The 13,615-nt window shown below is 35.4% G+C and overlaps 1 non-coding gene across 1 annotated transcript; it reads right to left on the reverse strand.

Annotated features, from left to right (window-relative positions):
- Window positions 1-10,836: 10,836 nt before the first annotated feature.
- LOC112495867 (small nucleolar RNA R71) lies at window positions 10,837-10,943 on the reverse strand. The gene has a single exon (XR_003062247.1). It is a non-coding gene; the product is annotated as a small nucleolar RNA R71 (small nucleolar RNA).
- Between the last annotated feature and the right edge of the window lie 2,672 nt (window positions 10,944-13,615).

The raw sequence follows: 13,615 nt of genomic DNA on the forward strand, positions 1-13,615 counted from the left end.
TTCGGCACCAAGAACTTGTACATCTGAAATGTTTGGCATGATATCATAGAGCTACGAATGCATGTTTGATGAGGTTAGAGCTGCCAGATTTACACAATAAACAAGGCTTGTTAAGTATTTTATTTTTGGGTGATACATGAGATTTAAGTTGGTTCCTGCTCAAATTGGGTTGGGGACAGTTTGATATTTCATTTATGATTCCAAAATTACACACATACTACATTGGGCCTAATTCTCAAAAGATAACCAAATTTTATGCAAGGGGAAGACTCCAGCTGAAAATTTTTCATTAGGTTTTATTCAGTTCTGAAACTAGAACCGCACCGTCTCAGTTCGGTTCAGACTGAAAACCAAACAGAGCTGACCTTTCCGAACCGAACTGAGACGACCTTTGCCCACCCTACTAAAGATGATGGTGAACAATTGTCCACAAAAAGTGGAGGATGATTATTGGCTCTACTTATTAATTGGTTAATTTTTTTCTATTCCCACTTTCGATTCAACTTGTCTAGCCTGGACACTGTAGGCTGTCACCTGAAGTGAAGGACTTAAACATGTAGTAAGCAATGCCCAAAGGATAGGTGAGAACTGAGAAGTGCATTCGTGTCTATCCGACATTTGCTTTACATTATGAAAATTGCAAAGGGTAATGTAGCCACAAAAGCTATGTCAAACCAAATTTCTTGTTCATGGGTGGTGTATTTACTTGACGGCCATGGGAATCTATCGTATAATATCATGAATGATATAAACATCAATTAGGATTCTGTCATTAGAAGTCTGATTTGATCATAAAATAATAATATTTTCCTATTTTGATTGAACTTGAATTTCAAGTATCTTTCAAATTTGAATTTTGTAACTGCTTCTGATCAATTGGATGTTGGATTGAATTATATATGTTAATGGATGCACGGGTGCTATGTAGAGATCACCGATGAGCATCAGAGGAAGGCGCATGCTCATGTCGTTCCGTGCTCATTATTTTTAAATTTTATTCTAATAAAATTAGACTTGGAAATATGAACTTTCATTATTTAAAATTTTAAATATATGTAATAGATGGACTAAATAAATATAGTTATTTAGAATAATATATATTTTATAATATTTTTTTATAAAATTTGATATTCGAGCGAATCCTGACTTATCAAGCGAGCCTGACCTCATTACCCAACTCGTATTACTGAGGTCTGAGCCGAGCAAATATTTTTGATATCACTACTCTTAGCTTTCAATTGCCACCAAAGCACGCTCAACCTTGGACCACCATAGTAGGGTTTGGACTGCCACAATAGGGTTTGGGTAATTTTAGATTAATTAGGTTTATGGTATTTAATATTAGGTTTTGGTGAATTTTTTTGAATTTGGATACACTTTTTTTTATTAATTATTGGTAAATAATAATAAAAATAATTTTTTATATCTAAAATTATATTTTTATCCCTGATGATAGAATGCGAATATCCCTTAAGAGTTAATATGTCTTTTCAATACAAATATAAAAATATCAAGGCTGATATGGTATTTTCGTTAATCAATGTGAAATTTATTTAAACATTTGGGTGTGCGTCGAAATTTGTTGAAATATTTGGGCGTGATGCAGATAAGTTTTTTGACTTTTATGAGTTAAATGACTGTTAAGAAAATATACAAGTATAATTTTATCATTTTGATTGTTAAAATTAATGGAGAAATAACATTAGGATAGATTGAAATCTTTTTATTTTTGAAGATAAATTATAGTATGTTATTCAATTAGGGGATAAATTACCTTATTGGGCCCATTTATAACACTCAAATTTCTGTATAAGTATTTAATTAAGACCTAAGGGTTAGGTGAGGACAATGCCTAATAACATAAAAAGTGAAGTTAAAATCTAACTCCAAAATTTTCAGTTTTGGCATATTCTTTGGTAAAAAAAGGTTCTAGCAAAAACAAAAACTTACCGTAGTGTATATAAATTCAATTAAACTATCATCGAGAAACTAAAAACTAGGAATCTGTTACCTCATTAATCCAACAATTACATGTACCTTTATGTCTATTCATAGTAGTCCATGGAGTGAATCGTTGTCTACCCACTGCTTCTAAGGTCCTCTAGGGGCTAGCCCACTTATGGCGAGTTTGGTAATGCTTACAACTAATTGTGGGGTCCGCTTGTAATACAGCGTCTGTATCTCATACAGCTGAATTTAATATTTTATTAAAAAAAATGGCAACCGTTAGATAGAAGTAAATACATCCAATGGTTAATATGTGTGATAACTCATTTTGGCGACCGGATATGGCAGTTATTATTTCATCAATTAACTTAACTAAAAAATCACAGTCGTTGGATTGTGATGTCTCTCTCTCCCTCATAATAAAAGCCTTCGCATTCTCCTTTCTATTGTTTTCTCCTACATCCAGAATTTTGGATGATATGAACTTGTTATTCAAGAACATTCACCACCCATCACAGCAAAGAGCAAAGATGTAGTCGAAGGAGTGTCATTTATTCAAGCTTACTCGATCTGTCACTCTCACTTCAATTCGTCGCTCAACTTCTCGAGGGCATCTTCAATCTATCACTCTCAGCTTCAGTTCGTCACTCACAGCTTCAAATTTTCACTCTCGTGAATCACCTCTCTCGCTGTACTCTCTCTTATGTCTCCCAACAATTTCGGTGAGCTCTCTCTCTAATTTAATAGATGATAAAAAATCTTATCATGTCATTTAAATATGCTTGAAGTTTCAGTTTAGTTTATGATTATTACTTGAAATTTCAGTTTCAATAATTTGATTTTGCAATTGAGAAATTATTACTTGAAATATTGAGATGATTTCCAGGGATTGATAATTGAAAGATAATTGCTAGGGCTTGTCTTTTTTTGTTTTTTTATCTTGAGATTATGTTTTTCACAAAAAGGAAAAAAAAAAATAGAGGTTGCACTATCTAGCATCAAGCAACTGCAAGTAATGGGGTTTGTTTTGATGAGCTGCGAATTGGGGCTTCTCATTTTCTTGAATTATCTTCAATATATGTGGAAAGAGATTTTTTTTCTCCAAAAAATTATTGTATATTTCCTTTTAAATTCTAGATTGACATGTTGCTGATTTTTTATGTTTGAAGGATTTTATTAAAGAATGTGCTGCTGCCAGTGGCATGAATTAATGTAGTCTCGCTAGTATTCCTGATTTGGGGTAATGATGTAATTGAACAATTATATTTCTATTATTGTTATATTTGAATCCAGTGATATTGTGGTGGTTTTATGATAATATTCTATTGTTTTGTGCCGCAAATCGGCCAATGAATTGGGTATGTGCTGGGTATATGCTGTATGGGATTGTTGTTGAATTTGCTGGACCTTGGATGTGATTCTTGCCGTGTTTATAAGAAATAGACAAATGTCTTTCTGTGGTAATAGAATTGTCTAAGTTGCGTTACGATAAATGTTTACCATTATTGCACTTGGTGTATAATTTACTAATGTAAAATGTATTTCGTGCGTTACATAGGCTGGGCCTATTCAACATTCTCGAGATAAGAATGTCACTTGTAAATCTGGCCGACTGCGATTCTCCGTTGGTCCTTTCACTATTCCCTCCCCAATTTCTGAGGATGCAAAACAACTTATTCTTTATCTTTTTTATGACAAATTGAATAACATGTATGAACTGATATATACAAACTGCTTTTACGACAAGTGTATTTGTAAAGTGTGCTCAAATATTATTATCTTGCTGTTATTTGTTGAAATAACACCATTCTTCCATGGTAAAAGGGAAATTGTGGTGGATATAGGAGACAACAATATAACTTGGAGCAGCATGCGTACTCTTTTGCCAGGAGAATGGATTGATGGTGATGTAATAGTTGCTGCCTATTATGCTTATTATTTAGAACTGGTCAATTTTAAAGACGACTATAATGTTATATTACTAAGTACGAATATATATCCTACTAACGTGTTCACTTTGTTTGCAATTTTTGATTATGTTTCAGATTATAAATATGTACGCAGATTATAAGAATATGAAAGAGGCTGAAAAAGATGTCACTTCCCCTCGATGTTGGTTCCTACCTACATATTACTCTGTAAGATAGCCATAAAATTATATCATTCAAACACTTCTATGGAAATAAGCTAGTGTAGTTAGTTGCCTGACCCTTTTTCCACTTTCTTTGATTTAACCTTTGTTCTAAATCAAGCTGCTGGTTTCCGAGATCGATACATAGGTCGTTTGGATACCTGTGAAAAGGTTAACACATAACGTGAATTTAGTTTCTTTTTCACTGTTATTGTTATAACTTCTTTTCATTTCACCTAATTGATAACAAAACATGCATTAGATAACCCAAATGGCATCACTAACCACTCATATAAACCAGGCAGTTTTCCACTCATCTCCCTCTCTAATCCTAATTTGATGATACCCACTTTTAAGATCAATTTTACTAAACACACAAGAACCATGCAATTCATCAAGCATGTCATCAAGTCTAGGAATAGGATGTCGATACTTTACAGTGATTTTATTAATTGCACGACAGTCAACACACATCCTCCATGTTCCATCCTTTTTGGGCACTAGTAAAACTGGTACTGCACATGGACTCATGCTCTCCCTCACATATCCTTTTGCCAAGAGTTCTTCAACTTGCCTTTGAAGCTCCTTTGTCTCCTCGGGGTTACTTCTATATGCAGGTCTATTAGGAATGGTAGCTCCAGGGACGAAGTCTATTTGATGCTCAATTCCCCTAATAGGTGGCAAACCGTTAGGGACTTCATTTGGAAACACATCATCAAAGTCCTGCAAAAGAGTCACAATAGCACTAGGCAAAGAAAAGTTAAGCTCATTAGTGTGTAAACAAGCCTCTTTGCACAAAAGTACAACGATAGGCTGTTTTGAAAAAAAAGCCCTCTTAACCTCGCTCTCTTTTGCAAACAAGTTCACTTGCTGTCTCTCTTTTCTCTCAACAATATTTTTTTGTATCTTTTCACTTGCTTTTCTCTCAATCTCTCTTTCTTTTGTACTCTCATTTTCATTTTTTGTATCACTCTCTTTTTTTATTGACATTTGATCCTCATACACTTGCCTAGGTGTTAATGGTACAAGAGTGATTTGCCTTTTATTCATTACAAAAGAATATCTATTTAAGTATCCATCATGTGTCACACGCCTATCATATTGCCAAGGTCGACCCAAAAGAATGTGTCCAGCATGCATGGGTACTACATCACATAGAACCTCATCCTTGTATCTCCCAATAGAGAATGAAACCAGCACTTGTTTACTTACTTTAACTTCCCCACAATCATTCAACCATTGTAGCTTATATGGCCTTGGATGTTTCAAAGTTTTCAAATTTAATTTTTCAACTAAACTAGTGCTAGCTACATTAGTACAACTTCCTCCATCAATTATCATACTACATACCTTATCTTTGATGTGGCATCTAGTATGAAAGATGTTATCACGTTGTACCTCCGCATCCTCTTTAACTTGCATGTTGAGAGCATGCCTAGCAACCATCAACTTACCATCAACAGGATATTCTACACCATCATTAGCATCCTCCAAAGGTGGCATAGGATCATCATCTGATTCACTCTCGGTTTCAACATCACCATCATCCCTCAAGATCATTACTCTTTTATTTGGGCATTGAGATGCAATATGACCTGTCTTCAAACATTTAAAACGACTTGGTTCTGTTATTGAAGGCACACGTAAGCTTGAGAGACATCCTTTTTTACTTCATCATTACAGAGAGAAAACACTAAACTTAGAGGTTTTAATCTATATTGTGGAGTTGTCTTTGTAATAAGCCATTCTTGATCAATAAAGCTTCTGCCCTAGCTGGCATTTTTTAGCTGTGGATGTAGGCTCCTTTGTGGAACTGAACAATGTTAATTTCTTTGTAAGCTATAGTTCTTGATTCCTCTATTTTTTTGTTTCTTATTCTTTCTTGTAATTGTTGATTCTGAGTTCGTGGGTTAGACATTCTTGCTTTAAGAGTTTGATATAGCTTTGTTTAGATAACAAACTGGTATCAGAGCTTGGTGTTGGTTGGTAAACAGTTCCAAAATGTCAAGCACCAGATTTGATTTAGAGAAATTTAATGGAGAAAACGACTTCTATCTTTGGAGTCTAAAGACGAGAGCAATTCTGATTCAGCAAGGGCTTGATAGTGCTCTTGATGATGAAAAAGATCCAATGGCCAAGAAAGAAAAGCATGATTATCCTGCATCTTTCTGATGAAGTATTGAGAGAGGTGGCAAAAGAAAAATCTGCGTCTAAGTTGTGGTCAAAACTTGAATTATATCTGAAGAAATTTTTATAAAAAAGGCTGTATATGAAGAGGAGATTGTACACATTCTCAATAAAAGATGGCGTAGTTGTAAAAGACCATCTGGATGAGTTTAATAAACTCATTCTTGATCGTGAGAATGTTAACATAGTTCTTGAAGATGAAGACGGGGCACTCATTTTACTAAGTTCTCTTCGAGACTCTTATGAACATTTTGTGGATACTCTTCTCTATGGAAGATAGACTCTCACGTTGAAAGATGTCAAAAATGCTCTGGAATCCAAGGATTTAAAAAAAAGGATAGAAGGGAAAGATCAGAGCAATGTAGAAGTCCTGGTTACTAAAGGAAAGCCAGATAAGAAAAACAAAAAATAGAAAAAGAACAACAATAAAAAAGATAAAGTAGAGAAAAAGAAGAAGAGAAAATGCTATTTCTACCAAAAGGAGGGGCACTACATTAAAGATTGTTTTGAGAAAAAGAAGCTTGAAGAACTTCAAAAGAAGTCAAATGGGAAGGCTGTAGTAGCTTCGGAGGATGAAGGAGATTATGATGATGCTGAAGTCTTGGTGGCTGCAGAGAAACACCCTACTGGTGAGTGGATTTTAGACTCTGGTTGTTCTTTCCACATGTGCCCTAGTAAAGAATTCTTTAAAACATTTGAAAATGTGAATGGTGGGAAGGTACTGTTGGGGAATAATCTTGCTTGCAAGGTAGCTGGAATAGGAACCATTAGCTTGAAAATATTTGATGGTGTCACTAGAGACTTGCATCATGTGAGATATTTTCCTGAACTCAAAAGGAATCTAATATCTCTAGGAATGGTTGATCAGCTAGGGTGTACTATTAAGGTTGAAAATGGTGAAATACATGTTATTGACAAGGGTGCTGTTACTACAAAAGACGTTAGAAAAAATGGGTTGTATAAACTTGTTGGGGAGGACCTGTGCATGGGATCTCAGCAAGTGTGACCAGAGATAAAACTAAGCTTTGGCATGTGAGACTAGCTCATATCAGTGAAAGAGGTCTCAGGGAGTTAAGTAATCAAGGCCTGTTTGGGGATGACAAAATTTCCTCTTTAAAATTTTGTGAGAAATATGTATTTGGGAAGGCTACAAGGCAGAAATTCAGCATAGGGAAACTAGAAACCAAGCAGACCTTAGATTATATCCACTCAGATCTTTGGGGGCCATCACAAGTTCCATCTCTAAGTGGAGCTAGGTACTTTGTATCCTTTATAGATGACTTCTCAAGGAAGGTATGGGTTTATGTGTTAAAACACAAAAATGAGGCATTGGAGAAGTTTAAACTCTGATGGAGAATCAAACTGATAAGAAAATAAAAATGCTGAGCACAGATAATGGCCTGGAATACTGCAGTAAAGAATTTGAAGAATTCTGCAAATCAAAAGGCATAGCAAGGCATAGAATTGTTGCATATACTAATGCGAATCCCACATTGAAACTTTGAAATCCACACTTAATTTGTAGTTTCAACTTCCTAAGAAAGTTCTAAACAGATTTATGACAAACAAAACCTTGACCCAATGCTTAAGAAAACATGAACCAAAGGTATAGAGAATGATATTGACGCCACACTCAAGAAATAGATGAGAAGGTGAGTGATAAGTCTAAATTTGGAACACCACAAGAATGTAATTTCTTGATAAGTTCACTAGTTCTCAAAAGAATCAAAGAAAGAATAATCTTTCAAATTTAAATAACATTAATCTCTTAATTGTCGTACATAGCAAGGTTGCTGAGTTTAAATAGGCTAAAAGAAACCCAAGATCCTAAAAATACAAATGGAAACATTAGAACAACCCTCCAAGTATAGGTTTGTCAAAGGGTGCTTTAAAAGCCTTCACCAACCCACCATTATTAATGTTAGCATTGACAAACATAATGCTAGCCCACCATCATCAATGGTAGACTTACCTAACAAGCTGTAATAAATTGATCATAACTCCTTCTAGAGAACTCCAAATCCAGCTCTGTAAACTGCATTGGAAAGCTAACTTAATTATCTTTCCAACAGTATATAGGTTGCACATTAATTCTAGCTCAATCAATACTAGATATATTCTGAATTTGCCCTTTCAACATTTGATCCAAATTGTGTATTTGCCCAATAGCTTGAATAATGCCCACAATGCCTTGTCTTATCTCCAAGCCCAATTCATGATGTCTTGCATCTTAAATTGCATTTTCAATCCATATTTTCTCAATTAATCTATTTAATGCAGCTTGCATCTTTTTGGCTCCAGCTCTTGTAATTGGGCCTCCATGAATGTGCAAAGGATCACTTGAAGCTTTAATGGTATTCCCTTGATAGTTCTCATCATATACACCACAACAAAACAGGCTTGCAGAGAGAATTAACAAAACCTTAAGACCCTTAGATTTTTGCATTTAATTCATGTTTTGTGGATTGAGATGTGATATATGAGCAAGCTTATGGTAATAGCATTCTTTGATTTAATTTGAGTGCATAAATGATACCCTAAACACTTTGAGTGCATGGAGTGAAGTCAATGAGAGGGCTATTAAATCTTGTTGCACTTGAATTTTGAATGGATCTTCTTGGTGGTTGAATGTTTTTATACTAGCTTATGAGATCCTATGCTTTAAAATCCTTGTCTCTTAAATGTTGATTGACTTAAATTCTTCAGGTATGCTTGCTTAAGATTGTTTTTGGATGAGTTGAGATGAGAATTGAGTGGAGATTTGGGATTAGTCTTGAGTTATATGCTTGAGGACAAGCATTATCTTGGTGTGGGGGAATTTGTTAGAGTGCAATTTATACACTAGTTTTGCATTGTTTACTTCCTTTAATATCGATGTTTTGCTCTTAATAATAGTAATTTACTTGTGTTTTATTTTTGTACAAGATGATGTTTGAGGATGATTGTTTTCCTGGAGAAATTATGAGCTTCAGAAGAACTTTGTTGATAAGGCGTGTGCGCGTGTTGTCAACTAAGGACCTGCAGTTTTTATTTTAACGTGTTTTATCTTTTTGGTTATTTTTGTAATTTTAAATTTAATATTTAGATAATATTTTAGATATTAGTATTTTATTTTTGGAAAAGCGAGGAAAGAAAAGGGGCTTTAAAAACAAAAGGGAGGAGATTTTTGAAGGGGGAAGAAAAAGAAACCCTAGATCTAAATTTTTCTCTTCTCTCTATGAAGAACTAAACCTATTATTCTGGTTGAAGGTTAATAAAGCTTTGGTTCATCATTACTGTAAGATCTTTCTTATGCTTTAATTGTTTTATTGCTTTTTGGGTATTTATTTATTCTCTAAATTATTGTCATGATTATGTTTGTTAATTAGATAATTGGCCACTATTTAATTATCAACTTAATCTATTGTCAATTAAAAGATTCATCGTATGAAGATTTTAATGTTTGTGACAAATAGCATAGCAGTGCGTTGTGTTATGAACCATCGTATGCATTTGTTGATTAGGATTTGGGTCTCTCTAGTTTTTCAGGCTGTCAATTGATTAAATCCTATGATCGTATCTAGGGTTGTCTATTGATTAAGGAAATAACCAATGGTCGTACCTTGGTTATCGACTAGTTAAGGAGAGATTGGCTGTTGGAGGGTCTCAGTAGTTATAACCGGTCTATTCATAAGTAGTAATGATTTATATTTGAATCAATAATCAGTAGTCGAATCAAGCTGAATTAATTCCTTCAACTAGAGCTTTTCCCAATTTGAATTACAATTTGAATTTGCATTCTTTTTATTTTAATTTGATTTTTATTATTGTCAACAATCCCCCCATTTTGCATTTTACATTTTAAAAGGATTTAAATAATTACCGATCTTTGTGGACATGATCCTACTCAATCACTATACACAATTTATTTAGAGTAGGTTTTTATTTTTGCTGGCTTCGACAACCACCAAATTTTGGCGATGTTGCCGGGAATTGGTGTCGTTTATTTGTTATCCTTTTTACGTTTTACTTGGTGCATGGTTCGTTCTTCTCATACAGGTACACTTTCGTTTGATCCTGAAATTGAGAAGACAGCTTGCCAACTGAGACAACAGACGAAGCAAGCTAAGCAACCATCCTCATCGCCTTTGCTTTCTGAAAAAGATACGGTGCCTGATTTGGTTGAATCATCTAGCGATTCAGAAGAACAAGTGATGGATAGAGCTGCAGCTGTAGAAAGAACTCTTAGAGAGTTAGCTGAACTAGACTTGAATCAGCAACCACTTTGCATTCAATATGTAGACTTGGAGGTAAATTTTGAATTAAAGCCTGGTCTTATTCATTTGTTACCCAAGTTTCATGGTTTTGCAGGTGAAGATCCTCATAAACATCTCAAGGATTTTCATGTTGTGTGTTCAAGTATGAGGCCACAAGGCGTGATTGAAGAGCAGATTAAGCTGCGTGATTTTCCTTTCTCTTTAGATGGGCTAGCTAAAGACTGGTTGTACTATTTGCCTCATGGATCGATTACAACGTGGAATGGTTTGAAGAAGTAGTTCCTCAAGAAGTACTTTCCTGCTTCAAGAGCTGCCAACATCAGAAAAGACATTTGTGGGATCAGACAACTTCCTGGGGAGACTTTGTATGAGTATTGGGAGTGATTCAAACAATTGTGTGCCAGCTGTCCTCAGCATTAGATTTCTGATCAACTTCTTATTCAATACTTTTACAAAGGACTGTCATTGATGGATAGGAGTATGATAGATGCTGCTAGTGGAGGTGTGTTGGTAAACAAGACCCTTACTCAAGCAAGGGAGTTGATCTCAAATATGGCTGCTAATGCACAACAGTTTGGCAGCAGGCAAGATCCCACTTCAAGGAAGGTGAATGAGGTAAATATATCTTCTATTAACAATGTTTAGATAAACTTACTTCTCTTGTGGAAAAGTTTGTTGTAGGTAATGTGCAACAGGTGAAGACTTGTGGCATTTGTTCCAATATGGTTCATTCAACTGATATGCGTCCGACACTTCAAGAAGAACCCGTTGAACAAGCCAATGTAGTTGGAGGATTTCCAGGCATGCCTTAGAGGAGGTATGATCCTTATGCACAAACATACAATCCGGGATAGAAGGATCATCCCAACTTCAGTTATGGAGTTAGGCCGTCAGGATTCCCACAACAATACCCACCAAGACAACCAGCCCCTCCACAGTCAAACTCCAAGTCAGGTATATCTCTTGAAGAAATTGTTAAATCACTTACGACTAACACTCAACAATTTCAGCAAGCAACTACAACAAGCATCCAGAATTTGGAGAACCAAATGAGTCAATTGGCGACTACAATGAGCCACCTGGAGTCTCAAGTATCAGGGAGATTGCCTTCACAATCTGAGGTGAATCGGAAGGAGTTGCAAGAGCCTAGTAAGAAAGTGACAAAGCATGTAGAAGATGAGCTTGAGAAGAATGAATTGATGAATAAATCTCAAGATGCGCAACCCACCAAAGCGAAACCCCTACCTGGGGTGATACCTCCTCATTTTCCAAGCCGGTTTGCAAAATCCAAGAAGGAGGAACAAGAGAAAGACATCCTTGAGACATTTCGTAAGGTTGAGGTAAATATTCCTTTATTAGATGCTATAAAACAAATACCTCGATATGCTAAATTCCTTAAGGAACTGTGCACTTCCAAGAGAAAATTAAGAGGAGATGAAAGAGTTCACATGGGGGAGAATGTTTCAGCAGTTCTCCAAAAGAAACTACCTCCTAAGTGTCAGGATCCAGGTATGTTTACTATCCCTTGCAAAATTGGTAGTGTTAGAGTTGATAAGGCTATGTTAGATCTAGGACCTTCTATTAATGTCATGCCTCGTTCCATTTATTCATCTTTGAATGTTGGTCCATTAAAAGAAACTGGCGTGATAATTCAACTAGCTGATAGGTCTAATGCATATCCTGATGAGGTATTAGAAGATGTCTTAGTACAAGTTAATGAGTTGGTTTTTCCTGCTGATTTTTATGTACTTGATATGGAAGAGGATAACTCCTCTAATTCTGTCCCAATTTTGCTAGGAAGACCTTTTCTTAAGACTGCTAGGACTAAAATGAATGTACATAAAGGGACTCTCACTATGGAGTTTGATGGAGAGGTTATAGAGTTCAATATGAATGATGCCATGAAATATTCTAGTGAGGAACATTCAGTATTTTCTGTGGATGTTATTAACCCTATAGTGTAGGAAGTTTTTTATTTGGATGTTGAAGATTCATTGGTAGCTGCTTTAAATAACAGTTTGGGCCTCAAAGGATTGTAAAAGGATGAAAATGAGTTTGTTTTAAATTCTGCATTGCAAGAGACAATTTATGAATTAAATTCTTTGAGAACTTTAACTCATCATATATCTTATATTAAATTACCTTCATCTCATGCAAAACTTCTTCCATCTATTTTGCAGGCACCGAAAATAGAGTTTAAACCGTTGCCGAGTCATCTAAAGTACATGTTTCTAGGAGATGGTGAGACACTTCCGGTGATCATCTCTTCAAAGCTTAGTACGTTAGAGGAAGAAAAGCTTATTAGAGTGCTGAAGGATTACAAAAAGGCTATTGGGTGGACAATTACTGATATTAAAGGGATAAGTCCGTCCACGTGCATGCATAGAATACTGCTGGAGGAAGATGCCAAACCTTCAATTCAAGCTCAACGCCGTTTGAATCTGTCCAATTTCGGATAGCAAATGGGTAAGTCTGGTACAAGTGGTACTGAAGAAAACTGGTATAACAATTATTGAGAATTCTTATGGTGAGTTAGTACCCACCTGAGTTCAGAATGGGTGGAGGGTTTGTATTAATTTTAGAAAGCTTAATTCACTCACTAGGAAGGATCATTTTCCTATTCCTTTTATTGATCAGATGCTTGAAAGGTTGGCAGGAAAATCTCACTTTTGTTGTCTTGATGGCTATTCAGGTTTTCATCAGATACCAGTTGCGCCTGAGGATCAAGAGAAGACTGCTTTCACATGTCCTTTTGGAACCTTTGCGTACCGACGTATGTCATTTGGTCTTTGTAACGCTCCCACCACTTTTCAGAGGTGCATGGTCAGTATTTTTTCAGACTATGTAGAGAACATTATAGAGGTATTTATGGACGATTTTACAGTCTATTCTTTTGATGATTGTCTCTATAATATGAAGAAAGTGCTTGAAAGATGCATTGAAACAAACCTTGTCTTGAATTATGAAAAATGTCATTTTATGGTAGATCAAGGCATTATTTTGGGTCATGTAGTCTCTGCTAGAGGAATTGACGTAGATAAAGCTAAGATAGATGTTATTAAATCTTTACCCTATCCCACATGTGTGAGGGACG

The sequence above is a fragment of the Citrus sinensis genome, chromosome 6, assembly GCF_022201045.2.
Source record: "Citrus sinensis cultivar Valencia sweet orange chromosome 6, DVS_A1.0, whole genome shotgun sequence".
NCBI classification, from domain to species: Eukaryota; Viridiplantae; Streptophyta; class Magnoliopsida; order Sapindales; family Rutaceae; genus Citrus; species Citrus sinensis.